The sequence below is a fragment of the Pelodiscus sinensis genome, chromosome 4, assembly GCF_052426305.1.
Source record: "Pelodiscus sinensis isolate ZL-2025 chromosome 4, ASM5242630v1, whole genome shotgun sequence".
Lineage (NCBI taxonomy): Eukaryota > Metazoa > Chordata > Testudines > Trionychidae > Pelodiscus > Pelodiscus sinensis.
Window position 1 is genome coordinate 94,216,722 of NC_143055.1, and position 27,499 is coordinate 94,244,220.

Here is a 27,499-nt window from a genome sequence, read left to right on the forward strand (position 1 = left end):
TTCTTACAGTAAAAGGAATGCAGGAATATTGAAGAAGGAAAGAACATTTCAAGGAAGTGTTGGTAGTAGTGAAATACACACTTTTATTAAATTTTTTTCTTCTGCATCAAGAAGAAAAATGTCAACTATCAACATGTCTCTCCAGACTGTACTCTAAGCTCCTAAAGGTTTTCAAATGTATCTAGAGTGACAAGCAGAGGTGGGCTAAAACCATGCCCACTCATCTAAGCCCCACCCATAGTACACAAAGGTACTTGGATCCAAATAATCCCTGGTGATGGCTTGGCAAAAACAAGAGATCTGACATCTCTACCACCATCACTGTACAATGGCCTCTTTCTGGCTTCTACAGACTTTGTCAGTTTTTAGACTCCAGATACAGTGCCAATTGTTGTCCACAGGGCTCCTGACCTTACAACCTTGCGCACTGTATGAAGACCACTGACCTTTACTGTCACAAACTGACTGAAACTGGAAATAAATTATCTTACTGTAACAAAGAGAAACAGCAGCAAAGGACTGAATAAGGCATGGAAATTCATCATACCTGCTATCAATTTGTCAGGCAAAAATAATTCATTTGTGGAAGAGCTATATTGCAACAGAAGTTTGGAAGATACAAATTGGGTTGAGAGATTAGCATATAACCTCAGCATTCCATGGAAAACAAGGTAAAGCCAGTAAGTAAAGAAACCCTGAGACTTACTAGCCAAGATCACAGAAAAATCAAAGTTGTGCAAACTGAAGTACATCTATGCAAGTTTAATATCTATCTAGGTCAGGTATGTGGAACCAAAGCCCTGAGGACCAGATGCCAACCCCAGCTTGCTTTGATCCCGAGGCTCAGAGCTCTCCATCCGCCATTGGAGCACACAAAATCTGTTAGTCTGGCTCCCCATAGGCAATTATGTGAAGGCCCCAACTGATTTTTCTATGGCTTGGTGGCCCCTTACCCAGAAAAGGTTCCTCATCCCTGATCTAAGCACTTATCATTCATGCTATGAGACAACATCACTAAACTGCCTGGGCCAAATTCAATAGGACTGAATAGAACATGAGTATTGAACTCTCAGCTCCCTGTTGAAATCTTCAAGTTATTTTGTACACCACTTTCAAAGGCATAGTATTATAGTCATCTGTATCAGCTATCAACTAGCTTTACAGTATGGCAGCCACTGCCATATTCAGGCAAAAACCTAAAACAACATTTGTATGATGCATATTGGAGAGCTGTGTTTTTTAAATTTTCAGTTTATCTGAGAATTTTATTTCCTGAACTGCTACATTTAATTCCCCTTTGTCATGAGGATTTGAGTACTCTTCCTTTTTGTCAGCTCTGTTTACTTTCTCAACATTTGGATATATCTGTGAGGTTTTAAAATTATAGTTAATTGGTTACTTTGATATTACTTCATCTTTTTTCCCCTTAGGGATGAGTGAAGCCATTAACTGAGCTGCAGAACAAAGTAGGTTTTCTTTTTTAGAATTGCTTAATTTGCTGTTTGTGGCTTTAAAAATGTGTGGGAAGGATTTTGTTGCTTTGTTTGGAAGATTAGTCCAAGGGAGAAGACAGCCTGAAACATCTCTCTCTCTCCCCAAGTTTAAAATTAGATTTTTTTTGCTATAGTTATTTGTACTGCATTCTCTCAGAATAATCCTTGTAACCTTTTGGATGCTTCTCTGCAGGGTCAGAGTTTAACCAAAATCCTGTTTAAGAAATAGAAATAACACTATGATGGGGTTTACAGTTCAGTCTGAGAATGAGAGGCCTACATGTGGACCTGTATCAGACACTTTACTGAAATACAGTTAGATTAGATGTACTGCATTTTCTTTGAAAAAGAGAAAGAATTTTTAGACAAAAAAGGAAATCAGATTCTTCTGGCACCATCTATCTTGTGTGTTTATTTGCATTTCAGCAACTCAAGTGGGAGAAGAAAGAATATGAAGCTTCCTTCATCCCTGGACTCAAGGTTCCCTTTCCTTGAATAATGTTGAGGGGTAATCCATTTTAAAAATTAGTGGTCCATGAAAATAGGGGCTGACCCTCAAGCGATAAGCAATTGAATCAACTGATTGTATACCATATTAGTGTATTTTAGAACTGTACGTAGTGAGGTCTTTTCTGAAAGCTAATGACACACAATATCATTGTGAATCAAAAAACAGGACTATGTAGCACTTTAAAGACTAACAAGATGGTTTATTAGGTGATGAGCTTTCGTGGGCCAGACCCACTTCCTCAGATCAAATAGTGGAAGAAAATTGTCACAACCATATATACCAAAGGATACAATTTAAAAAAATGAACACACATGAAAAGGACAAATCAAATTTCAGAACAGAAGGGGGATGGGGAGGGGAAGGTAAATGTCTGTGTGCTAATGATATTAGAGGTGATAATTGGGGAAGCTATCTTTGTAATGGATAAGGTAATTAGATTCTTTATTCAAACTCAGGTGTAAAGTGTCAAATTTAAGCATGAATGACAGTTCAGAGGATTCTCTTTCAAGTGCAGTCTTAAAAGGCCTTTGAAACAGGATGCAGGTAATCAAGTCATTGAGACAATGTCCTTTCTGGTTGAAATGGCAAGAAACTGTTTTTTCTTTGTGATCCTGTCTAATATCTGTTTTGTGGGCATTGATCCTTTGGCGAAGTGTCTGAGACATTTGTCCAATGTACATAGCAGACGGACACTTTCAGCACATGATAGCATAAATTATATTTCTGGATGCGCAGGAATATGTGTTCTTGATCTTATAACTCACTTGGTTAAGTCCAATAATAGTATCAGCAGAGTGAATATGTGGACAAAGCTGGCAACAGGGTTTGTTGCAAGGGAAGGTACCAGGATTGGTATTAGTGTGGTATGTCCTGTGGTTGTTGGTAGGAATCATCTTGAGGTTAGGTGGTTGTCTATAGGAGACTATGGGTCTGTCTCCCAGAGCCTCTTGGAGTTTAGTATCCTGTTCCACTATGAGTAAATATGGGTATTTAATATTGTGTTTTAAAGCCTGTAGCCAAACAGGTTCCCTCCTGCCATACAGGAAAGACAGCAGCCATCTACCCACGTCTAAGGTTACCAGGTGTCAATATATTGTTGCCATGTTTTGAAGCTCGATCAGTTCCATATGCATTGTCTGAGGAAGATCGCCCATGTGACAAAATTCCTAACATGGAAGTTCTTAAGCTGTGTGGTGTCATGGGCATGGAAGCAATGCTTATGAACAAACAGTTTTGCTGGATTGATCATGTTATGAGGATGGATGATACATAGATACCAAAGATGGTCTTCTATGGCCAGCTTGCTCATGGAAAGCACTCTATCAGTGGTCAATATAAGCGTTATAAAGACATCTTAAAGGCCAATATGAAGTCATGCAACATATCTCCCAATGATCTGGAAACTCTAGTTCAGGACAGATTGTCCTGGCAACAAACCATTGTACAGGCTCTTAATTGCTTTGAGAGTCAGCGTATCCAGACATTGCAGGAAAAGCGGAGGATGTGAAAAGAACATACAGCACCTGCAGTTGGCGGCTGTTTATGTGACATCTGTAATCGGCTCTACCGATCAAGGATTGGCTTAGTTGCTCACAAAAGGTGTCACAGAAGTTGAGATCCATCGATCAACAGCTCAGTCCAAGAAGAAGAAGAGGGTTGCCAGGTTCCGGTATTCTTCTCCTGCTGCATCTGGGATTTAAAGGCGCGGCGCATCTTTTTTTTTTTATGCAGTTGTTGGGGTATTTTTGCTCAACAAATTTGGTTCCCCATTTTTTTGTTTTGCTCTCAACAACTTTGGTCCCCTGTGTTTGGGGGTTTTTTTCCTCAACAACTTTGGTGCCCCCCCCCTTTTTTTTTTGGCTCCACCATTTTTTTTCCTGCCATGTTTGGTATTTTTTGTGTAAGTATCTGGCGACCCTACCCATCTCCTATGTAGTTTAATTAAGGAGTGAGCAGAAACAATGGAAGCCCTATTTACATAAAACCAACAGGGAGATGGGATGCTCAGAGATGGGTAAAAACATGTGGTCAACCTGCCTCTTGAAACAAAGTCACTGAACTTTGGAAGAGATAAGCAAAGACAAATGCTTTCTTAGGGATCCATTACTAGACAGACACAAAAAGAAACAGAGCTCTTGCAAGCTGAGAAAGATGGTGGCTTCATCTCTGAAAAGTGAATATAGAAGAGAAACCATCATCTTGCTAGATTAAATTTTAAGCTTTAAGGTGCATGTTTCACTTTTATTTGCTTGTAAACCTTTTTAACTTTATCCCTTTTACTTGGCAAAATTTACATTATGTCCTATTGTTAATAAATTTGTTTTATTTTTACTGAAAGCCAATTCAATGCTGTGTTTAAATGGAAGGGTGCATTTGCTACAGTTAATAAGCTGTGATGTACTTTTGAGAAACAAATTAACCTTTCCGGAAATTAACCTTAACAAATTCCAGAAATGTCCCTGAGGGGGCAAGGCATTACAGAACATGGTTTTGGACAAACTGACTCAGTGGGAGGGGGCACCTTTCTGGAGATACTTAATGAAAACAAGATTGGGGATGACGACAAAGTGCTGAGGTCAGAGCCACTCCATTAGGTCTGTGTAGCACACACACAGTGAGGGTGCAGCTTGAATATTTGTAGCCTGGCTGTGAGCATCCCAGATTGAGAGCTACAGCAGCAAAACACTGTGAGACACCCCAAGGTTGCTGGGCAGGTTGAGAGCTCCTCACTGCTCCTGATTGCATTCCGGCACACAGAGTTTTATACTAACATTTTGGAGTCTAATAATTATTTTTCCTCCAGTCAAGTAGTCATTCTTCAGTTACCCTTCCAAGGGGTCAACACTTACTTGCCCTTCCTGGGGACGCCAATGGATACATCTCAACCTAGAGCAGTGGATCCAATAAACAAAGCAGCTATAAGAAATTAATTCCATGATTACAGGGGTTTCCTGTTTAGCTTACAGACAACATCAAACAGCTTTAGCTTTAAAAAAACCCACACACTATTGCTAGTGAGAAACTCTTTTTCCCATTCCTCAAGTTAGGTTCTTATTCATCCAAACCTACAACTCAGGGTTTGAGTGTGTTTTTTTTCTTATTTTACGTCTGGGGAGGGGTTCTTTCACATGCACGCACACACGTCTGAAAATTAAATTAAAAGCAGCCATGCAAAACTGCTTTAAGAAAAACAATTTTTTGCATACCTAAACATTTACTGCAGCTCCACATGTGAAGAGGATGACTGGTGCAAAAAAATATGGGAAAGAAAACTTCCTGTGCCTGAGTATCATCTTTCAGCGTCTAGTTGCAAAGGTAGAGTTTTCCAATATAGAGCACTAAACTCAAGGTGGTTGTTTTTGTTTTAAATGACAGACCTCCCTCTAGCCTCAAAAGAGCTTAGCAAAAATTTTTCACATCATCCTTTTTTGCATTTCCTCCCACAACACTTACAGGTAACAATTAAAATAAGAAAACCACAACAAACCACAGGGATTTAAACCACTGGGATGAGGAATGACTCATGCGGATTCTCTCCCCCCTCTACCCAAACGTAAATCATTTCTTCTTTGAAGAACACTTGGCTTTTGCTTGTTTACTAGAGGCAAAAAGGACTTTCAAATGTCTTCCTGGGCAGTGGCCACAGGACGCTACCCTGGAATAGAATGTCAAACACATCAAGATAGATTTTAAGAAGGAGTTTGGGCTATCAGAGTGAAATTGGCACCATGCAAAGGTCCAACATAAAACTACTATCTATGGGTATGTCTACACTACCCCACTAGTTCGAACTAGCGGGGTAATGTAGGCATACCGCACTTGCAAATGAAGCCCGGGATTTGAATTTCCCGGGCTTCATTTGCATAAGCGGGGCGCCGCCATTTTTAAAACCCCGCTCGTTCGAACCCTGTGCCGCGTGGAATGAGTAGTAACGGTAGTTCGAACTAGGAAGCCTAGTTCGAACTACCTAGTTCGTGCCCCGTGTAGCCGCGCGGCACAGGGTTCGAACGAGCAGGGTTTTAAAAATGGCGGCGCCCCGCTTATGCAAATGAAGCCCGTGAAATTCAAATCCCGGGCTTCATTTGCAAGTGCGGTATGCTTACATTACCCTCCTAGTTCGAACTAGGAGGGTAGTGTAGACATACCCAGAGGTACAAGAGGAAGCAGCATGGCACATAGGTTTCACATTGGCCCCCTGTATGGCAAAGTGCTAGTATCTCCAAGAAGACTTAAGACTTCATCATAAGGATGTTAAGTATCGACTAATTGACTAATCAAATTGTCGATGCATTTTGCATCATCTTTTCAATTAGTCGATAGGGCACCTCCTTCTTAGAAGTGTAGCAACAGCACAAGGGCTGCTGTTTCCAAGAGGCAGTGCCACATGGAGCCCGGGGTCAGTGGGGGAGTCCCCAGCTGATCCCAGTCTCCACACGGCACTGCAGCTTTGAAACACCATGTGCAGTTTAGGGACACCCCAGCTGTCCCCAGGCTGCATGTGGCATTCCAAAGCACCAGTGCTCTTTGGAGCCTGGGGTCTGGACCCAGGTTTCAAGCAGTGCTGCTAATTTGAAGTACCCCCTCTTCTTCCTCCCCCCCTTGCTGTCTTTATCTGATAGAGGCAGCAAGGGTGGGGGAAGCAACTAGTCGACTATCCTGTTGACTATCCAATAAGAATTTGCTTATCAGATAGTTGACTAGTCCTTCACATCCCTACTTCAACAAAAAGAAAACAATAGGAAAGGGAGGTGGGTGGGGCAAATTCTGATATACAAAGCTACACAAAGCATATAACTATTCTACACCATGCAATGCATTTGAAGTACATTTTTATTTCCACCATTACTCCCAGCTATCTACTCATCACAAGAGAAATATTATGAATATTAATTAAGGACGTTAAGGGGGGGGGGGTAATTGACTAATCATGTAGTCAATACAATTAGTATCAACTACATAGTTAATCAATAAGAGAAGGCACTTTGTCCAGGCTTGCACTGGGTCCAGGAGCTACTCCCGCTCCAGCTCTGCAGTTTAAATATAGTAAGAGCCTCCCGTGGGAGGGGGCGGGTGTAACTCACAGACCCCGTGTGAGCCGGGACTGAGAAGTCAACTTGCGCCGGGTTCAGGACCACTTTTGCTCCCCCGAACACCGGCTTCGGTCCCTGCCTCTTTGCTGCCTCTGTATCAGAGGCAGCAAGGTGGGGGGGGAGGGAAGTGAGTAATCGACTTGACTACTCATTTACATCCCTAATATTAATTATGAAAAAACAAACTCTGCCCACATAGATCAAGTGTTTTGCGAACACAGACAAAGCCAGATGTTGTAGCATGCCTATCTCAGTTTATATGCATTATTTTGTTCATTTATAATCTACCCATATCTAGCAAACTGCAAATTAGAGTCCAATACTTGTCTCAAAGAACACATTCAATTTGTTAATATATGGAAAACAGCATGAAAATAGATCCATCACACCCCCACCCGATACAAACACAGCTGAATCTGTCACAAGGTTGACAAGACAAAAAAGTTTCTTAATCACTGGGAAGCTGAATTTTTATAAAAGTAAGGAAGTCCTGCTTCATATGCATGGGAATCTTTCTGTAGCCAATTGATCACATTTTATTTTCAATCTGGTAAAGCCCTGCAAGATGATGCCCTCTGACTCACATGGTCAGATCCTAAAATAGACTGAAGTCTATTTTTCACTCTCCTGCATAAAATGGAATGAAACAAAGACTATGTTGACAGAAAATGGGTCTTTCTACTATTTGCAAAGGGTGTTGCATTCCCAGCTGCTTTGTGGGAGATGGGAAGTTTTTGCAAACAAGTTGTTTGACTTCTCTTCCCCTCCTTTTCTGGTGACATCAACATGAATCTCTTATCAAAGCAACCTCTGCTAAAGGAGATATAGAATGGAACAGCTGCAGATTCTTCATAATCGTGCATATATCTGCTTAACAAATAGTACTGCTGCATCCCATAATCCCAGTACCAATGAAATTAAATTACCTGATGCTGCTGGGACAGGAGGACTCTTACCTCATGTGCTCTGAGGCACCACACACTTACAAGAACTAGAATTAAATTCCATCCATTCTTTATAGAGTTGATACATTAACTACCGTAAATTATACCAAAGCACTGCCAACTACATTTATTTTTCATTATATCTTATGTTCTCTCATGGGAATAACTTCTGAATTGGTCTTATATTATCAGGATTTTGTTTAAGCAATACATAGCTGCCAGTCTCTGCTCTCTCTCCTTTTTGTTTCTCATCTAGTCCGTTCTTCATAAACATGTAACAGAGTGGACAATGGCAACAATCCCATGCATATTTAGATTAACAGAGAGTAAACTTTCAAACATTAAAGCCCAAATCAACAAAACTGTAGGAAACTGAGAATAAGCAGAGACCAGATGTACAAGATAAAAAATTTATTCTGGATGAAAGTCTTATAATGGATTGAATCCCAAAAAACTAAGGAGTGTACCACACATACGGAATCAAGTTTCCTTTTTGTTAGGCAAGAAATATGGCATACACTATCTCAACTGAAAATACCTTTTCATGCACTCTTACATTTCCACTAGGGTAAGGAAAGATAAGGTAAGGTAATGCTGTAGAAACTCAGTACACTATGAATTAATTATTTGATTTGTTCTGAATGATGGTTTAGTTTTTAAGTAATGCTAAATACCACCCAAGTAAGTACAGATAGATAGTTGAGAGAAGAGGTAAAGGTTTTCATTTAACACCGTGAATGCAAGTAACAAGACACAATTTCTCCCCAGAGAAAGAGAACTAGGAAGGAGAAGCATCTACTGGAGCAGGTGGGATATGACTCAGATGGAGACAGGATCAGCTACCTGGGAAGGGATGGGAGGGATGTCCTGTCCCTATAGCTTAGTGAAAATGGTGAGGTAGGGTATGGGGTTAGTGCACATACTAGTCAGTGCAACATGTATGTTAGTATTTTTCCTGTAATCTGTAGAAACTCCCAATTAAAGAGATTACTACTGACATCTAGTGGCAGCCTCCATTATAAATAGGTTATTGAAGACAAACCTATAGATATATCCCAGTGAAAGACCTGGGCACTGTCCATCTGACAGCAACCATTCCAGGAAAGTTTTTGGTGGTTTTATCCATCCAACAAGTAACTGCACCAAAATAATCTTTAAGACCATTACAGAGACCTCTCAATGAAAAAATATAGGAATAGCCACCTTGCAAACTATTCCTGTGTATTCAGCTGCTAGAGCTACCTAGCAGAAACTAACCACTAACACAATTCATCATAAAATAGAATGTGATGATTTCTATTACGAGGATTCAAAACACTCAAGATAAAGAATTATCGCTTTCAAAATCTTTAATGATCTCAGAACCTTTTCTTTTTTAGGAACCAACATGGTTAAAGCACCAGTTTAGTTCATTTGCTTGCTGCATTTTTTCCCTACTTGCAGGGTTTTCGGAGTAAATCAATTTCTAGTGCGCACACTTACAACTGTGATCCATGTTTGCAAGTATGTACAGCAGCATGATAAAAGAGCACAAAGATCCTTGTTTGAAAAATTAACAAGTGGGTGATGGATTTTGGCATCACTGGGGAGCTGTCATTTTAATACCAATGAAATAAGTAAGATGGAGATAAGCCATGAAGGGCCCTCAAAAAACAAGAGAACAAGTAGCGTACATTTTATGTGATAGAGAAGGGGGAGCTAGAACAGAGAGGGTAACACAGTCAAAGTGAAGGAGCAGGTGAATAATCCTTGCAAAAATAGATATGAGCAGGGCAAAGTCCTCCCCCCCCCCCCCCACACACACAGACAGAGTAAAGACACCATGTGATGAAAGTCTCAACAAGAGTTTTCACTGGGCCCTGTCCTTGGCTGCCAGAGGAATATCCACAGAATGCTAGAGTGGGAAAGAGAAAGATCCCCTGAAGGAATAGCTGGCACAGCAATTAGAGATACAGAAAGAGAACCAGGAGGGACCGACCCACAGAAGCCAAAAGGAGGATTAGAATTTTTTTAGAAGAAAGGCACGTAGTCAACTGTATCAAAAGCAGCTGACAGGTCCCGGAAGATGAAGATGCAGTGCTGGTTCCAGGAGAGCCAACAGTCATGCTTGGTCCCTGGGCAAGGTGGGGGGAAACCAGCTCCGTGCTTTACTCCATTTTCTCTTGGAAGAAACCAAGTAAGAGTCTATGCAGACAAACAAGTGGAGGCAAAAAGAGAGGCAGGAGTCACAGATGGCAAAAATGTATTTGAGGTTGAGAGAACGGGATTCAATTCAGTTGAAGAGGTAGAGCTGAAACCTTTCACTCCCGCAAATACAGGCACAAATTAGTCTGGAAACTTGATTGGTTATTAAAATACATTTAAAACATTTGAAGAGAACCTGCAGTAACCATCAGAACTGATGCCTTGGAGATGCTGCACAGCTTCTAAGAAGTAAGAGTGTTTAGATTAAATATCAGCAAGATTTAAAATCTGTATCACAGCTCTGAACTTCCAATGTTCATTAGGGCTAAAGAGTATATGGGTATAATATAAGTGACAGCTCATTTTCAACAGCAACTTAGAAATGGAAGACTGCAGTTTTCTAGTGTGTCCCAACGCTAAATCGTATTTCATGTGCTATCAATTATTTCTTGGTGAGCACTTTGAAAGCTTATTCTTTATTTTCAGTTTTTATTTTGTTCTACTGTTGCTGTATTATAACAATACGGTTTTTCTGTAGCCATATTGGTAGGCCTAAAGCCTTCCTCTGAAGCCAGACTGAAGAGCAGCAGCCATTAGCCTGGAGTCACATACTCTCATTCCATCTAAATTGCATTAAAATAATGTCATACCAGGCTGTTAAGGAGATCCTGTCCTTGGGGCACCCACTCTCACCTGATAAAGAAATAGATATCAAGATGGTAGAGAAAACTTAGCTTAACAGCATTTTGTCTGGCAAGAAACTGTTTATCAGTAGTTGAGATTGTGGAATCCTCATTCTATGATTATTAGCTTCAGACATCATCTTTCTTTCCAAGCCGGTCATCTGAAGAAGTGGGCTGTGCCCATGAAAGCTCATGATATCATCTACATGTTTTGTTAGTATTTAAAGTGCTACCATGTATCAGAGGAGTAGCCGTGTTAGTCTGAATCTGCAAAAGCGGCGAGGAGTCCTGTGGCACCTTATAGACTAACCGAAGTGTTGGAGCATAAGCTTTCGTGGGCAAAGACCACCATCGTACATCTGACGAAGTGGGTCTTTGCCCACAAAAGCTTATGCTCCAACACTTCGGTCAGTCTATAAGGTGCCACAGGACTCCTTTGCCGAAAGTGCTACCATGTTATCTATGATTATTGTCACTTTACTATTGTTTGTGTGATCTCTGGTTTGTAACTCTTTCTGTTTGCTGTATAATTAATTTTACTAGGTGTAAATCAACTAAGATGGTGGGGTATGATTGGTTAGGTAATTCTGTTACATTAGGTTATGATTGATTAGTAAAATTAGACTAAAATAATGGGTTAAAGTATAGCTAAGCGGGACTCAAGTTTCACTATATAAACTGGGGTCCAAGAAGGAGACCAGGAAGGAAGAAAGGAACATCAAGAAGAAGGAGGGAAGACCTGGAAGAAGAACTCATCTCCAAGACACAGCCTAAGAGCAGAGTTGCCAGAATTCTTCTGCACAACTGTGATGTGCAGCAGCTAGGATCCAGAGAAACTGACCTTACCTGGCCAACAGGGGAAGTCTGCTTGCCTTTATCAGGATTAGTGAGCATGACACTGTATGCTTAGCATGTGTGTATACTGCTTGCTTGGCAATTGTCAATAAATAGAGAATAAAAATTATTACTGTGTAAGACTCTTTCAGTGGCAAATATTCTGCAGACCCACAGAAAGTTATGCCCGGAGCCCTAGGAATTGGATAAGGGTGGGTGTCCCTGAAGTGTGGAAAGGATAGGGAAATTTGTGCAGGTTACAGTACTGGCATTATTTAGGAGTTTTTCAGCAGTATTCTGCATGGTAACTCCTGCATCATAAGTAGTATCTGAGCTAAGGATAGAATTTAGCATGAGATGTCATACAGTCCATCTGCTAACACCATCTTGTATTAACTGGCTACTGAGCAGCTGCCTATATGCTGGCTAGGAGTTATAATATTTGTTGCTAAAAGCTAGTTAAATAAAGCATGATATCATGAATGTGATGTTACAAGAAGTGAGCACAACACCCAAGGGTACAGAGACTCTTTCTTTTTATTCTGCTTTCCCAGCATTTTCCGAAAAGCTTTACAAACTTCTTCATCTGCCTGTTTTGTGGACAACCTCAGTGCAGAGCTACAGAATTTGCATTAATAGTCTTTCCTTGATACCAAGAGCAACTGTTGATATGAAAGAATTTGTAATGAACTCCAATTTGATTCAAGAACACGTGGCAGCCTAATAAACCTTGTAAAAGTTGTATATCTAGTACAGGCTCCTTGGAGCAAGAGCATTTGGCATTGTGGAATGCCCACTCCTGTGCACCTGAAGTTTATACGTAGTGTAAATTCTCAAATTTTATAGAATACTAAAGGTTACTTCAGCTATATTTCAAATCAAATATGACTGAGTTGTTTACTGACCTCTTATTTTAGGTCTCATATTTTAGCATTTCTGACTTTCATTAGAATAAATGTTAATTTTTTATTGATAATATACAGTTGTTTGAATACTACAAATATTTCCAAAAAAATACATTCATTTTCAAAGTTATTTCAAACTGAGTCCTCTCCCTGAAGAAAAATATTAAAAATTACAGAAATTGTTGGAAATAGTCAATACAAAAGTCAGAAGAAGCTCTTAAAAAAATCACAATCCCAGCAACTGAAAGATAAACATCATGGAGTAGTTGGAGGAATACAATACCTAGTTTAAAAATAGAGGCCCCAAGTCAGCAAAGTACGTAAGCACACTCTTAACTTCAAGCATGCAAGTAGTCTTATGCTGAACATGACAACACACATCCTTAACGTCAGGCATGCGTTTGAATACCTTGATAAATACTGGCCAGAATGCCTCTGTAACAAACATCCCTTCTTTCAGCAGAAATTAATTTTTCTTCTGTTTTATGCCAATACTTACCCAATTTCTTTACTAGAGATGGTCTAACACATGCCATCATCATATCCTGCAAGCTCTTATCTACCTGCTTAACACTTATGCATGTTACCAGTTATAGCTTAAAAGGGACAACTCAAATGTGTTAAGTTAAATATTTGCATAAATAATGACCAAAGTAGAGCCTAAGAATGGTTAGAACTGCTCAATCCCAAGCACATAAGCAGATAGGGAGTGTGCTCCAGTAAACTGAAATCACTGCTGAAAAACAATTTACAAAAACTACATTCTTAGCCAGAAGAGAGGCTTTTACATCTTTTTACATCATTGGCTTACAATACAAAGACCTTTCACAAGTCAGAAAAAATAAGCTTTGTCACTTTCATATGAATAATACGGTATCACTAAATAACTATGTTAAAATATTAAATCTAAATAATTTTACTATGAAAATACAATGTTGTGCTGAAATGCTGAAAGGAAGGTGCATTTTTGGCTTGAATGCATATAGGATTCATAGATACAGTCTCATATTTCAGAGCATGCATCCATCACGCCATAAAAGTCTGAATAACATTTTCACAACTGTTAGATATGCAAGTCACATTAGAAATGTGCCATTATTCTATTTCAACCTTGCACAGATTCTGTGGTCATTGATTTATGAGTCAATCTGCAATTTTACTTTGATGCTTTTCTGTCAACTGTTAGTAACACATTAGACTTGTGATAAATACTCTAACAATTTATGTTAAGCTTTTACAAAGATTGCAAGAAGGCTTGGGATTATTAACAGAATGAGTGTTTAGACTTGCTCATTTATCCTGTTTACAAAGCCTACTCTACCCAGCAATACATTCAGTTTAAGGAAAGTAATTCATCAGACCAATGCTCAAAAACAGTACATTCACCACTGTTACTTAACACTCCCAGGCATTAGGTGTACCATAGCATTCGTCCTAATATAGTTAAGTCTGTCATTGTTTCAGTATAAATCCCTTGTTTTCAGAATGCTAAGAAACCACCATATAAAATTCACTGCAGCCTGAACTTGTCAATATTTGTTAAAGTGTGACAGTTTTACAGTCATACACACACACATAACCCAAGATGACGGCCAACTGAAGTTGCTTTTGGCATTGTAAATAGCTTTTATTTAAAAACTGAGAACAGCAATCCATGTAACTTAATTTATTTTGGTATGCTGCAACCCATTACAAGTTAATTTTATCAAGTTGCAAACACTGGATTACACTGATCCTAAAATCATGCACACACATGTACACATGCATTCCTGAAACATCTAAACAATATAAATGTCAAGTGCATGAGCATGGACAAATTGACTTAATATATTGTAATGGTTCCTTCTACTGGATGGTTAAATTGCAAACTATAAAGAATTTACACTAACAACTCTTTTTATTAAAAAAATACAGACTATCAATGACAAGTCCACTTTTCAATAACTGCGTAAATATACCATTTAAAATAAATATATATGTCACAACACACATTCACTCAGTACAGGCCAATGGATCCTTGGAACTATTATTATACAGCAAAAACAAATGGACTTAGCACTTATACATAGTCTTTTTGCCAAAGATTTCACAGCAATGCACAAAACTGGCAAAGTGCTAGTATCAGCACTTCAAATGTGGAGAAACTAAGGCATAGGGTATCCATCAATGAAATTATTCCTGAGTCATTTATGGATAATACAGTGATTTTTATGGGTAACAAACAGCAATTTTTGGATGCAGGTGTGAGAAAGAAAAAAACAGGGTGTGAAAAAATAAAACTCTGAGAAAGACAAGATAGAGGTTTTAAAGCAGATAAATCAATATATGTCTTTCCAGTGTGAAAATTGCTGAAAAGGTATTCTGATTAAAAACATGAACATTAGAAGAGAAGAGTGGGGAAATGATGTACTATGATATATGATTTCTGGAAAAAAACAAGGGGAATGTATTTAGGAAAGAACAAAAAAAAAACCACAAATAGAGATTGGCCCTACTAAGGGTCTATATTCAGATAAAAAGACAATGCTATATTCCCAGACAGAATGCAAGCTAATCCAAAACTCTATTCTCAATACAAGAATAGGAAGTCACTATCTTGGAAGAAATGCTGCAGAAAGCACAAGAATCAACAGTGTGACACTGTTGCAAAAAAAAAAAAGCAAACATAATTGTAGGATGCATTATCTGGAGTGTTGTGAGCAAGACACAAGACGTCATTCTTCTGCTCTACTCTGTGTCCAGTTCTGGGCACCACATTTCAAGGAAGATGGAGAGAAATTGGAGAAGGTCCAGAGGAGAGCAACAAAAAGGATTCAAGATCTAGAAAACATGACCTATGAGGAAAGACTGAAATAATTGGGTTTGTTTAGAAAAGAGAAGACAGAGGGGACACGATAGCTGCTTTCAAGTATTTAAAAGGGTGTTACAAGGAGAAGGGAGAAAAATTATTCTCCTCACCTCTGATGATGGGACAAGAAGCAATAGGCTTCAATTGCAGTAAGGGAGCTTTAGTTGGATATTTAATGGTCAGGGTGGTTAAACACTGGAATAAATTGCCTGGGAGGTTATGGAATCTCCACTGCTGGAGATATTTAAGAACAGGTTGGATAGACATCTATCAGGGTGCTTGGTCCTACAGTGAGGGCAAGGGATTGGACTTGATGACCTGTCAACATCCCTTCCAGTTCTATATTCTATGATTCTTAGTAGTATCAATGGATGTTACCCATTGGTAAATGTTTCCCTGCCTCACCCCAGAAGTATGGAAGAAGGGATTTCCAAGGATATAAAAGAGGCACATAACGTGTGGGATTTTCAAAAATGCCTACGAGAATTAGGAGCACATGTGCCATTGACTTTCAACAGGATTTGTGCTTCTAACTCACTTAAGCGCTGCTGATAGCAGCATCCTTTGATTTTACAGTTAATTCTTCTGTACTTACAGTAGAAAGTCAGTTTTTCAAATAGCATGTAATTTGGTCCTAAAAATTTGAACGAGGCTGAAATTTGCTACATCTGCCCAGCACTCTGTAGTCTTACACACCATTTTTCCCTCACACACACAGCACACAGAGGAAGACAGACAAAAAGCCACTAAGCTTAGTGTTTTCTCTTCCCCAGGAAGATGGCTGGCAATGACAGATTCACCAGCAGGAGTCTCATTCTGACAAACCTCCTGAGGCTCAGTGGAGCTATTCTCCTGCATGAGCAGCCACAGAAGATAAATCTGATACAGAGACCTCATAGAAGTTGAATTTGGGTTCATCAGCGCAGATTAAGTACTACTTTTTCACACACACCATGTTAACATTTTCAAAATTGGAATTAGAGGGGAATCTGGCAGCAGTGCCCAGAGTTAAGCTTGCCTAACAGCTACCATTAAAAAAGACTCAATTTTCACTTCTAACATACCCAAATTTTACCATTTTTGCTCGAACTTTCTATGTCAGGGGTCTGCTCAAGTTAATTATTTTTTTTTCAAATTCAAGAAGGAAAAATTCTGCCTTTTTTCTAAAATACACACTCTTATCAAACATCACTATCATTTCTACTATCATTATCAGTCAGTACTGGACCATACAATACCAAGATATTCCAGGAACGGAACATTAAATACCTATAATTAATGACAAATGATGTCAAGTTTCATTTTCATTGCCTTAATTCTTTATGATTGAATAAAATTTTTCAGCCAGCTACAAAACTACATCTATAATATCAAATAGAGGACAAGGAAACTAGCGACTCCACATTTCTTGCCTACTCATTCTAGATATCACACACTCTCAACTCCCATTCAAGTTAACAGGAAGTGGGGACATGCAGGTCTTCTGAGATGCTTATTACCTGGAAGGGCCAAGTCCTTAATTTAGGGAGTCCTTCATGCTGGGTATGTATGTATCCTTTACATAAAAAACAAGTTTGTTCACAGAAAAGGGAGAAAGTACCTCCCAACTTGATAGCAAGGTCAGCTACAAATAGGCACTAAGGGTACGTCTAGACTACATGGCTCCGTCGATGGAGCCATGTAAACTAGTTTACCTGGCATAGTCAATGAAGCGGGGATTTAAATAATCCCCCGCTTCATTAAAATAAAAATGGCCACCATGCTGTGTCAATAATCACCTGATCCGGCACAGCGTGGCAGTCTAGATGCAGCGTGATCGACAAGGGAAGTCTTTGTCGACCCTTTCGGTAAACCTCATTTCATGTATAGACTGCCGCACTTTGCCGGATCAGCTGATCATCAGCACAGTGCGGTGGCCATTTTTATTTTAATGAAGCGGGGATTATTTAAATCCCCACTTCATTGACTATGCTGGATAAACTAGTTTACATGGCTCCATCGACGGAGCCATGTAGTCTAGACGTACCCGAAGAGTGGTTATAAGGGGTTGAAATTACATCATGTGCATTACCTGTATATTGAATTTCAGGATGAAAATCTATTTCCACTTATCAATGAAATTACGCCAGTATAAAATGAATACAGGATCTGTCCTTAAACCATTTGTGATGCCACTAAAATACTGTTCATGTCACTGAGTATACTTTACACTGTAACTAAGGGATTTTTTAATTGCTTTAATTGTCAATCTTCCTATTTCTAAAAACACTATGCCAATAACTATCACGTAAAAAGGATTAGTCGAGTTCAGGAAAATTAGACCAAAATGTGAGGGGGAAAAAAATCAGTAAGAAAATGAATTACCTTGGTCTTATATTTCATTAGGAAAAAGCAGATTTATTTTCAGACGACACCATCTCTCTCTTGATTCTGTAGGCAAAGAAGTGAGGAATTAATAAAAACAACCTTTTGTCTCCACACATTAAATGCTTCTTAAAGAGTATGCATTAGTAATAAAGGTCAGAAGAAAATCATTAACAAAATTTTTAAAAAAATCAACTTCATTCAGCAGCTCCTATATATATAACATGCTGTTAAATGCCAGATTACTTCCCAGAAGGTTTCATCTACCCTGTAGCTGAGTGAATTGGTGACTGCAGTGTATACTCTGTGTTTTCTTTGCCTCTCTCCCTTTTCTCACACAGGAGCAGAGACTGGCACTTTGGCATTGAACAGCTTGCTACTAAACTGCTCAGAAGTTAAAGATATTAGATACTGGTATATTATATCACCTTCCTTCAATGGAATAATGATCATAAAATACTCAAGTGAGCTATTTAGATCAACTGCATTCACATGTAGATGGGAAACGAGAATAGCCATGGCAACATTAAAGAAGATTTTTTAAAATACCAAAAGTTTGGATGGGGTATGTATCCCTAAGTTACAAAGCATAAATCATACTATAATTGCTAGGCAGTATGAAGAAAGATTTCCTATGGGCAGTGTGTTGCCTACTTTCCCACTATGGAATTCTTCCACCTTTCCTGAAGCATTTGGGACTGACCACTGTCAGAGACAGGATACTGACAAGGTCAACCACTCATCTGCTCCTATATGTTGATTTCTTTGGTCTCCATGTTCACTTCACTCATGTCAATACAGCTACATAGAGAAAGCTTGAAAAAAATCACTTTGTTATGTACCACTGGAAAGTGGGAAGCTCACCCTTGCAAGCAATGGGACTTACAGTATTGATTTCTGCAGACAATAAGTTTCCCATAAAAACATTAAATTTCTAGTACTTACAAATATAAGGACACTCTACCAAAGTGTAAGAGCCTACAACAGGAAAAAATGTGAACCAATGCAGTGGTTTCACACTTTTAGAGTGAAATTAACAAGACTCTGGTCTGTTTAAATGCTACTCTTCAAAACCTGGTGGGCAGCAGTTAAAGAGACAAGAATAGTGTCTTTTTTTTTTTTTTTTTTTTTTGCTTGTGCTGCTAAGAAAAAGTTCTCAGTAGCAACAGACACAGGCAGTGAAATTATTCATGGAGAGGAAAAATCTCTCTAGAGACCAGGGAATTGCTGGGAACTTCGGGCCTGTTGCCGCTGGTGACAGGGTACCTTGTAGCACTCTGCCTCAGAAGGAGGTGATAGGACCCTGCAGTCCCCAGTCACTGGGGCTGAACTCATGGAGGTCTTTGGCAATCATGCATTCCATGACTTTCACAACCTGGATGACAAAATTGTAGCCTAAATCATTAGATTACTTCAGTAACTCAACAAAGCTTATGAGTCTATTTTAAAAGCAGTGAAGGAAGTATTGTGACCTACAATGTGTCAGGGATCAGACCAGATGATCATAATGGTCACTTCTGGCCTTAAAGTCTATAATATAACCTATAAGTTCTCCCAAACAATGATAATTTGAGATCCTATAGGCCAAGTAAAAATAACCCTATTCTCTGATATTACTGTAGTAGGGATGGTTTTACAGCTAACCAGGAGTGATTTCCTAATACAGTCTAGGGAACATATTTATATCAAGCTTACTGGAAATTGAGTGACATATAATAAAAAACCAGAACAAACCTGCGCAGGAGGTGTGAACCGAGCTATAAAAGTTGGATAAAGCAGGAAATGAAAGGGGGGAGGGGAGGAGAAGAGAGGAAATCTAAAAATTACAGCTACTATTGACTATTTGACTAGCAGTCAGAACAATGCAAATCAAGATTTTGCACAGATCATTACAAGTCCTAAATTCCAGTTCTTAGACAAATGGTACAGAATGGAGGCCATGTATAGAGTAATGCTGCTGTATTTTGTAGGAATGACTACCTTGTTCACAGGTCTTAGCTACAGCAATTGTAAGAGAAAGCATTAATTCATTGTTATTTAGTGTCAGTGTGCATAGTCTCCATGCATATCCACAAATCTGAATAAATCTCAGTTTTCTTGATTTATTTTCCTTTCAGCCCTATTTTATAGAAATCTTAAATACAAGCACATAGTGAATAATATCCACTTGGCAAACAAGTCAGGTTATTTTTAAGGTCCCCAACAGTTATTTCAGCAGCTCCACCCACCTCAGTTCCGGACAGTTTGAAAGAAAGCGTTGTATAATACCTTCCACTGTGTTCCATTTATAAAATAGATACTGAGGACACCTTCTATCCAACCTACTTAAAAAAACTTAAGAGGATAATAAACTACTCTTTCCCCCTCTGTACATTAAATTAATCAAGTTAGCAAATCAGAGGACTATTAATTTCATCTCTGTTTGCATACACCAGTGAGATCCTAATCCAACAGCTAGGGCATAAAAGCAATTATTTAGAAAGGTATTTAGCACCACTCAAGCATCAACAATGAAAAAACTGAAAATCATTAACAAATATGTAATTACTGACATTAAACTGACAGCAGCAACAAAACGTGCCTCAGCAACAGATAATTTTCAGTACAAGTTGATACACATTAGTTTTCCATCCTCGACCATTCCTCCTTGTCAAAACAAGCTGATGGCCTTTTGGCCAGTGATTCCAGAGCTTTGGCACTGAACCTCATTAGAGAGTCAGTGAAGACAATGAGGAGGAATAAGAGATGGAGGAGGAGGATAATAATGATGCTAATGAGCTTTCTGAAGGTAAGCAAAATCTAAACAGCAGACAAGGTCAACTAAAATATTTTAAAAGATACTGCCATATCTTGTGATGTCATACAGAATTTCATATGCATTGTATAGTCATTTAAAATACAAAAGATATGATGAATGGATGATAAAAAAAACACTTTTTAGCTTTTCCCCATTTTTACTAATTAATGCAAGATCGAGTAAAATGCATTTTAAATAGTATTTCCTGCCCTCACAGTTTTAACACTGACTAATAACATGCATATGTTATGGTCACCAATGGATTGAAAAATCAAATGAGCTACAGTGCCCAAATACATATTCATATAGAAAACCATGCTCAAACTTGTCATCTCTCTCATTGGAATTATAACTCAACAAAATATATTAAGAACGACGGGTAGTCTACTCCTTAAAAGTAATGCTGCCTAGTGGTTATTCCACCCCATCACATGAGTGGCTCTTCAAGATTTTGAGAAGGGCAACATATATAACAAGGATCTAGAAGTACTGACGGAGAAGAAGTGATCCCAGGAATAGGTGGTGCTTGGGAGACAATCCTATCACTTTGTCTTTAAGGAACTGGAGCTTTATAGGGAGGGCAGGGAAAGGCTCTTCTCTTACCCAACCAAAAGCTGTGAAACATCACACTGCTCAAAAGGCTTGTGTGGACAGGGAGGCAGTGCCTGAGTGAGTAAAGGGCTGGGCAGGGTACATAGCCCCAGGGTTCATGCATGTCTTTTGTCTACTTGCCTAAGCAGTACTTCACCATCTATGCTGCTATTTATAGCCAAGCTATGAGGTCATGCAGTGTAGATACTATACAGCTGCAGAAAGAAGAGTGCAGTGTAGGCATACCTTTATATCAACCAAGAGTGGGCTGGCCTATGCCAAGTTAAAAGAAGTTATCCTTTAGAGAAAATCTTAATCAAATCAGACCCTCTCATGGGGTCAATGTTTTGAACCACCCCCATTCCCCACATACACACATACACACTGGGGCTCCCGGCTGAATCACCAGTGCTCCATATGATGCTCCTGCCCCGCTGCCAGAACTTCCCTGTTCCTGGGTCTGTGGTCCAGGGACATCCATGGTCGGGGGTAGACCACAGATGTTGCTGGACTGGGGAGTCTTGCTTAAGGGAGGTACAACCTGTATTAGAAAGGTATAGTTTTTATCCATAAGTGCTAGATGTTGGTAGAAAGATTTTACCAAACATACACATACCGATGACAAAATATTTTCATTAATCATTGCATTTTACAGATAAGAAGAAAAATGCTCCTTGAGAATTTATTCATTTGATTTAAGGAGACATGCTTCAATGTTTTAACATCTGTATTTTAACATTTAGAGGCAGAGTTAAATGCCAGAAGGAATCACTAGATCTAGTCTCATTTCCTTTATATCACAGCCCCTAAGCACACAGCACCTGGACACTAAACCCAACAATTATAAAGCATTAGCTGTTTGAATCTCAACATCTACTCTAATTGTCTGATTCCTACAAATGTGAAAATTTACAAAAAACAAGCATTTAAAATTTATTCATATCCACAATCTCATGGAAGTGAAAATTTAAATAAAAAATAAAAAATGCTTAATAACCACACATTACCCAATTTTGTTTAAAAATATTAAATTCTGGAAAGCCTCAGTATAAGCAATTTAAAAATTATTGAAAGTGTATACAGCTATTCACATTTTATATCATCTCTTTCAAACTGCCCTTGAAAAATACGTCAAAGCATATCAGCTGTTCTTGAACATTTCTTGCAATGTTTTCAGAAAAATATTAAATATTCCATAATAATTGGAAGCAGATATTTGTTTTAAATTATATACTCTTAAGTACTATAAATTCCATCTATTTAAAGAAATAGTGAAAGAGGGGGCTATGGTGGAAACTACCCATACCATTCATGCTGGGTATAATATGCATAAAATGCAACTTTAATTGCAATTGTTTCGGGACTGAGACACAACAGAAAGAAGGATGGGGAAAGTCACAGAAATAAATAGTTTTCAACATCTAAATTCTCATAACTTCCCCCATACCCACAACCAACCTCACTGCAATAAGCAGTAAGAGCATTAAAGTACAATCCTGCACTTAGACAAAGGTTTTCCTCGTAATAGATCTTAATATTGCCCTAACATATCCAGGGAATTTAAATCAGGAGGTTTTTAGTACTTCTATATATTCAAAGGCAACATGCTGACTTCTCTGCACAGTTCTGCACTTATCACAAGCCTCCACCATCTACCCTTCTGTTGTTCTTCAACACAATAGGTCCATCTTTTACAGAAGAGGTACCACCACCACCAACTCCAGATCAAGACCACTGAAGATGTTGTACCCTAGAACATTGCTCGTCCTTTTTTATACCTTCCTTCATTTCTTTTATTCCCATTTTTTCTGCTTTTACCAGCCCTTTATCCAAGTTTTTTCAATCAATGGCTTTTGCATTTTTTCTACTCTCCTACTTCCCAAACCACAACCTACTCTCATTGGACCTCAAGTGATAAGGAGTCCTGTGACACCTTATAGACTAACAGATTTATTGGAGCATAAGCTTTTGTGGGCAAAGACCCACGAAAGCTTATGCTCCAATAAATCTGTTAGTCTATGAGGGTACATCTACACTAGCCCCCTAGTTCGAACTAGGGAGCCTAATGAGAGTGACCGAAATTGCAAATGAAGCACAGTATTTAAATATCTCATGCTTCATTAGCATGTTCCCGGCCGGTCGCAATTTTGGAAATTAACTATCCCGGAAGAACTGCCCGCATCTACACATGGCAGAGAAGGGCGAATCCAAAATGGAATGAGGTTTAACTGGTAATTCGAAGTGAGGGGTTTATTTCGGAATTGCCCTTCATTCCATGAGGTTTAACTGGTAATTCAAAGTAAGGGGTTTATTTCGTACCCTAAGGTGTCACAGGACTCCTCATCACTTTTGCATATTCAGACTAACATGGCTACCCCTCTGATACTGGACCTCAAGTAGGATGCAGACTCTGTGCATGAGTAGTATTTTGAAATGTGAACAAGTCAAACCTGGTATTCAAAATAGGAATCAATGTAATATTTTATTTTTCCCAGTAACCTTCTGCAGTTGTGCCACTTCTTTTCCTGTATTTCAAAAGAAGTATCCTTTTTTACCTTTTCACAGCATCACTCATTCATTCCTCTCCTTTCCATTCATTCCTCATTTCCCAGTCCTTACCTCACTTTGTTAGTTATCTTCTGTTCCTCAATTAGGCCTTGATCTTGCAATTTACAGCAAACAATCTGTATCCACATGTAATTCCACTGACTTCAACATGCAAGTGTAGCAGTTTGTCCATACATTGTTCACTGAAGGACTGGAGCCATAGAGATTTGTGTGCTGGTGACTGTCACAGCATGACAAGGCATTTACCTCCAAAAAATCCAATAACAGTACTATTAAGTGCTGAAGAAATCTATAGGTACCACCCAGAAGAAAAAATTGTGATACTTTCTGGGCTGCACAACTTCCTTTTCCCGTGGCATATGGCTAAATGGGTAGTTTTAATTTGCTAACATGTTTTCCATGCTAAACAGGATTTGCTGCTGGCATTGTTTTATCAATATAGATTATTTGGGGGCAGAGAAAAATAAAAACAAAAACTCTGCCGTAGGAAACTCCAGAGCAATTGTGAAGGAGTCATCTGACTGAGCTCTCTTCCTGTTTGCTTTGTAGCTCCTCAAATTGAGGCCAGGCCTTTCCCAAACACAACAGGTGATAAAGTAACAGTTTAAATCCACTTAACATGTCAGCTCTCATCTTTCTTAAGGCACATTTTAAAGATAGTCTGGTGACCATTTCAATCATCTCTCTGTGTGAGCATGTATACAGTTTTGTGTAGCCATGTATTGGAGAGACAAGGTGGATAAGGTATTATTTATTTACTGAACCAACTTCTATTGGTATAAGACAGTGTTTCTCAATCTTTTTTTATAAAGTACCCCCTTTAAAAAAAATTATAAGTACCCCCAGTACCTACAGTTTTCAGACACATACATTTTTTTTACCATTGTAACACATTTGTTTAAACAACTTAATTGTAGCCCGGTGGGCAATGACATTTTTGGATGTAAAAAGTACAAAAATAATAAAACACTGTAAAACTTAAAATAAAAATTCAGTTTTCTCCAAATTTCAGCTGTGTTGATATACCCCCCAGACTTCTCTCGAGTACTCCTAAGGGTATTTGTACCACTGATTGAGAAACACTGGTATAAGATACAAGCTTTTGAGCTTGCACAGACCTGAACAAGAGTTCAGTGTAAGCTCAAAAGCTTCTTTCTTTCACCAACAGAAGTTGGGTCCACTAAATATATATATTAGTTCAAACATGTTGTCTCCTCAACAAAATCCTACCTCCTTACCTCAATGTTGGGGGTGTACGTGAACTGGGTTCAACAAAGAAGCACGGCAGAGCATATATTTTGGCAGGTCATACATTGCTACTTGCATTGAAGCTATCAAAAAAAATCAGTGAAAGTGAATGTCATTGGGATATGCAAAGAAGGAAAAAGGACCTTACTGCACAATGGAAAAGCAGAGAGCAAGTATTCCTAAGAAGATAATTAAATATCAGAGCAAGCCTGGAGGTGTTGGATTCATTGTTAGGAAAGAAACAGTTCCAAGGATAGTCAGCTGCAACATATCACATCACACCAGAACAGTTCGCACAATGCTACAAACTGTTCAGGTATATGCTCCCACACAGACAAAATATTGGAACATTTCTAGAAAGAGGTGGAGGCGGCAATGCAGTAAAGATCCACAAACACACAATCATCCAATGGGGTCTTCCATGCAACAGTAGTAAGGAGCACAAAGTTTAAAAGTACGTAGGAAAATTTGGCAAAGGTGAAAGAAATGAATGTGGATTATGTCTGTTTGCATTTGCAAAGGCAAAACCATCTGTGCATAATAAACATTTATTTCAAAAAGAACAACATCCATGAAGTAACAACCTAATGGTGAGGAGGGTATGCATGAAATCAGCAGGAAAAATGAGTGAAGAATACACAACACTATGCAAAAGAAATTCACAGGACGATCAAAGAAAACTATGAGGATTTCAGAAAGAAATTCAGAGAGGAAGCCAAAAATAATGCGGGTCTGGAGTAGGTAGAAAGACGTTAGACTGAAACAGGTCATACCAGTAATACTGAAAGATGACATTGGTGAAAGAACATCAGAAGGGAGTAAGATGAATGAAATATGTGCAAAATCTTTACTCCTCACATGTCAACATCCAGCATACACCATCAAAGGAGCAGGCTACAGAAGTTCCCAATATTATGTCGGAAGAAATCAAAAAACACAGTTTGTAAGAAAGAGAGGGAAGAGCCTAGGAGCAGATGGATGATATTTAGCCAGAATATCTCAAAACAGAGGGAGACACTCTCTTCACAGCCTCGGTGGAATGATTCACCATCAACATCAATAACAAGCATGTTCCAGATACACAGAAGAAAATTGAAAACAACACACTTGTTGAAGAAAGGTAATCCAAAAAATCTGAGTAAATACTGTCTGATCACATTCCTCTCAGACGTCTACAATGGTCTTCATCCACATAATACTTAATGGCTGTGTCTAGACTGGCAAGTTTTTCCGCAAAAGCATCTGCTGTCTACACTGGCCGCTTGAATTTCTGCAAGAATACTGACTTCCTACTGTCTGAAATCATTGCTTCTTGCGGAAATACTATGCTGCTCCCGTTCGGGCAAAAGTCCTTTTGTGCAAAGCCTTTGCGCAAAAGAGCCAGTGTAGACAGCTCAGATTTGTTTTGCGCAAAAAAGCCCCGATCGCAAAAATGGCGATCGGGGCTTTTTTGCAGAAAAGCGCGTCTAGATTGGCCACGGACACTTTTCTGCAAAAAGTGCTTTTGCGGAAAAGCGTCCGTGCCAATCTAAACGCGCTTTTCTGTAAATGCTTTTAACAGAAAACTTTTCCATTAAAAGCATTTGCGGAAAATCATGCCAGTCTAGACGTAACCAATCAGATTAAGAAAGATCTTGTAATGCACAAAAGCGGACAAGCTGGTTTCGGCTCAGGGTTTTCAATAACTGATCACATTCAATTTATCAAAAAATGCAAGAAATACAAAGTTCCATTATGTCCTGCATTTGTCAACTACAAAAAGCCATTTGACTCAGTGGAGTTTAACACTGTACTTAACACCCTCAACAAAAATTGAAAAGACCTGCTGGAAAAAATTAACCATATTTCTTCAAACGTAAATTATTCAAAGTCCTGTGCATCATCATTGTATGCATAGGAGACAGTCAGGGCAACACAATCTCACTACAGATGTCTGCAGCAATACTATAGCCATTGTCCAAGAAACTCAGCTAGGAAGGAACCAGAACTGACAGACAAGTTAATATCTCTTTTCTTCGCCGACAACTATGTAATATTGGTAAAGGACACACAACTGGAGAATAAATTGCAGCGAACACTTTTACATGATATTAGCTTTAAAGTGAACACAAAGATGAAGTATGTGTGGAATGAGCAATGTGCAACAGGAAAGAAATCAAGGAGGGGGACAAATGTATTTACCTGGGTCAGCAGCTGAATAGAGACTACTTATTCAAAGGGGAATGTCACAGGAGGAGAAAGGCAGGGTAGGCAAGTTTCAACAAAACAAACATGTCTAATGAATTATTAACTTCCATGGAGAAAAGAAAAGATCTGTTTTAACTCCACTGCTCTGCCAGCAATGATATACAGAGCAGAAAGTTGGTCAATGAAGAAAACAGAGGAAGAAAAATTTTCTGTCACCCAGAGAAAGCAATGGAAAGATGTCACGCCATGATC

The 27,499-nt window shown here is 38.9% G+C and overlaps 1 protein-coding gene across 3 annotated transcripts in view; it reads right to left on the bottom strand.

Moving 5' to 3' along the window:
• INPP4B (inositol polyphosphate-4-phosphatase type II B) overlaps positions 1 to 27,499 on the bottom strand; it is a 476,735-nt gene that overhangs the window by 388,675 nt on the left and 60,561 nt on the right. For all 3 annotated transcript variants that reach the window (XM_075929898.2, XM_089777992.1, XM_089777993.1), the window contains exon 2: positions 17,857 to 17,922. The gene's annotated coding sequence lies outside the window, so the exon portion shown is untranslated. The remainder of the gene's footprint in view (positions 1 to 17,856; positions 17,923 to 27,499) is intronic.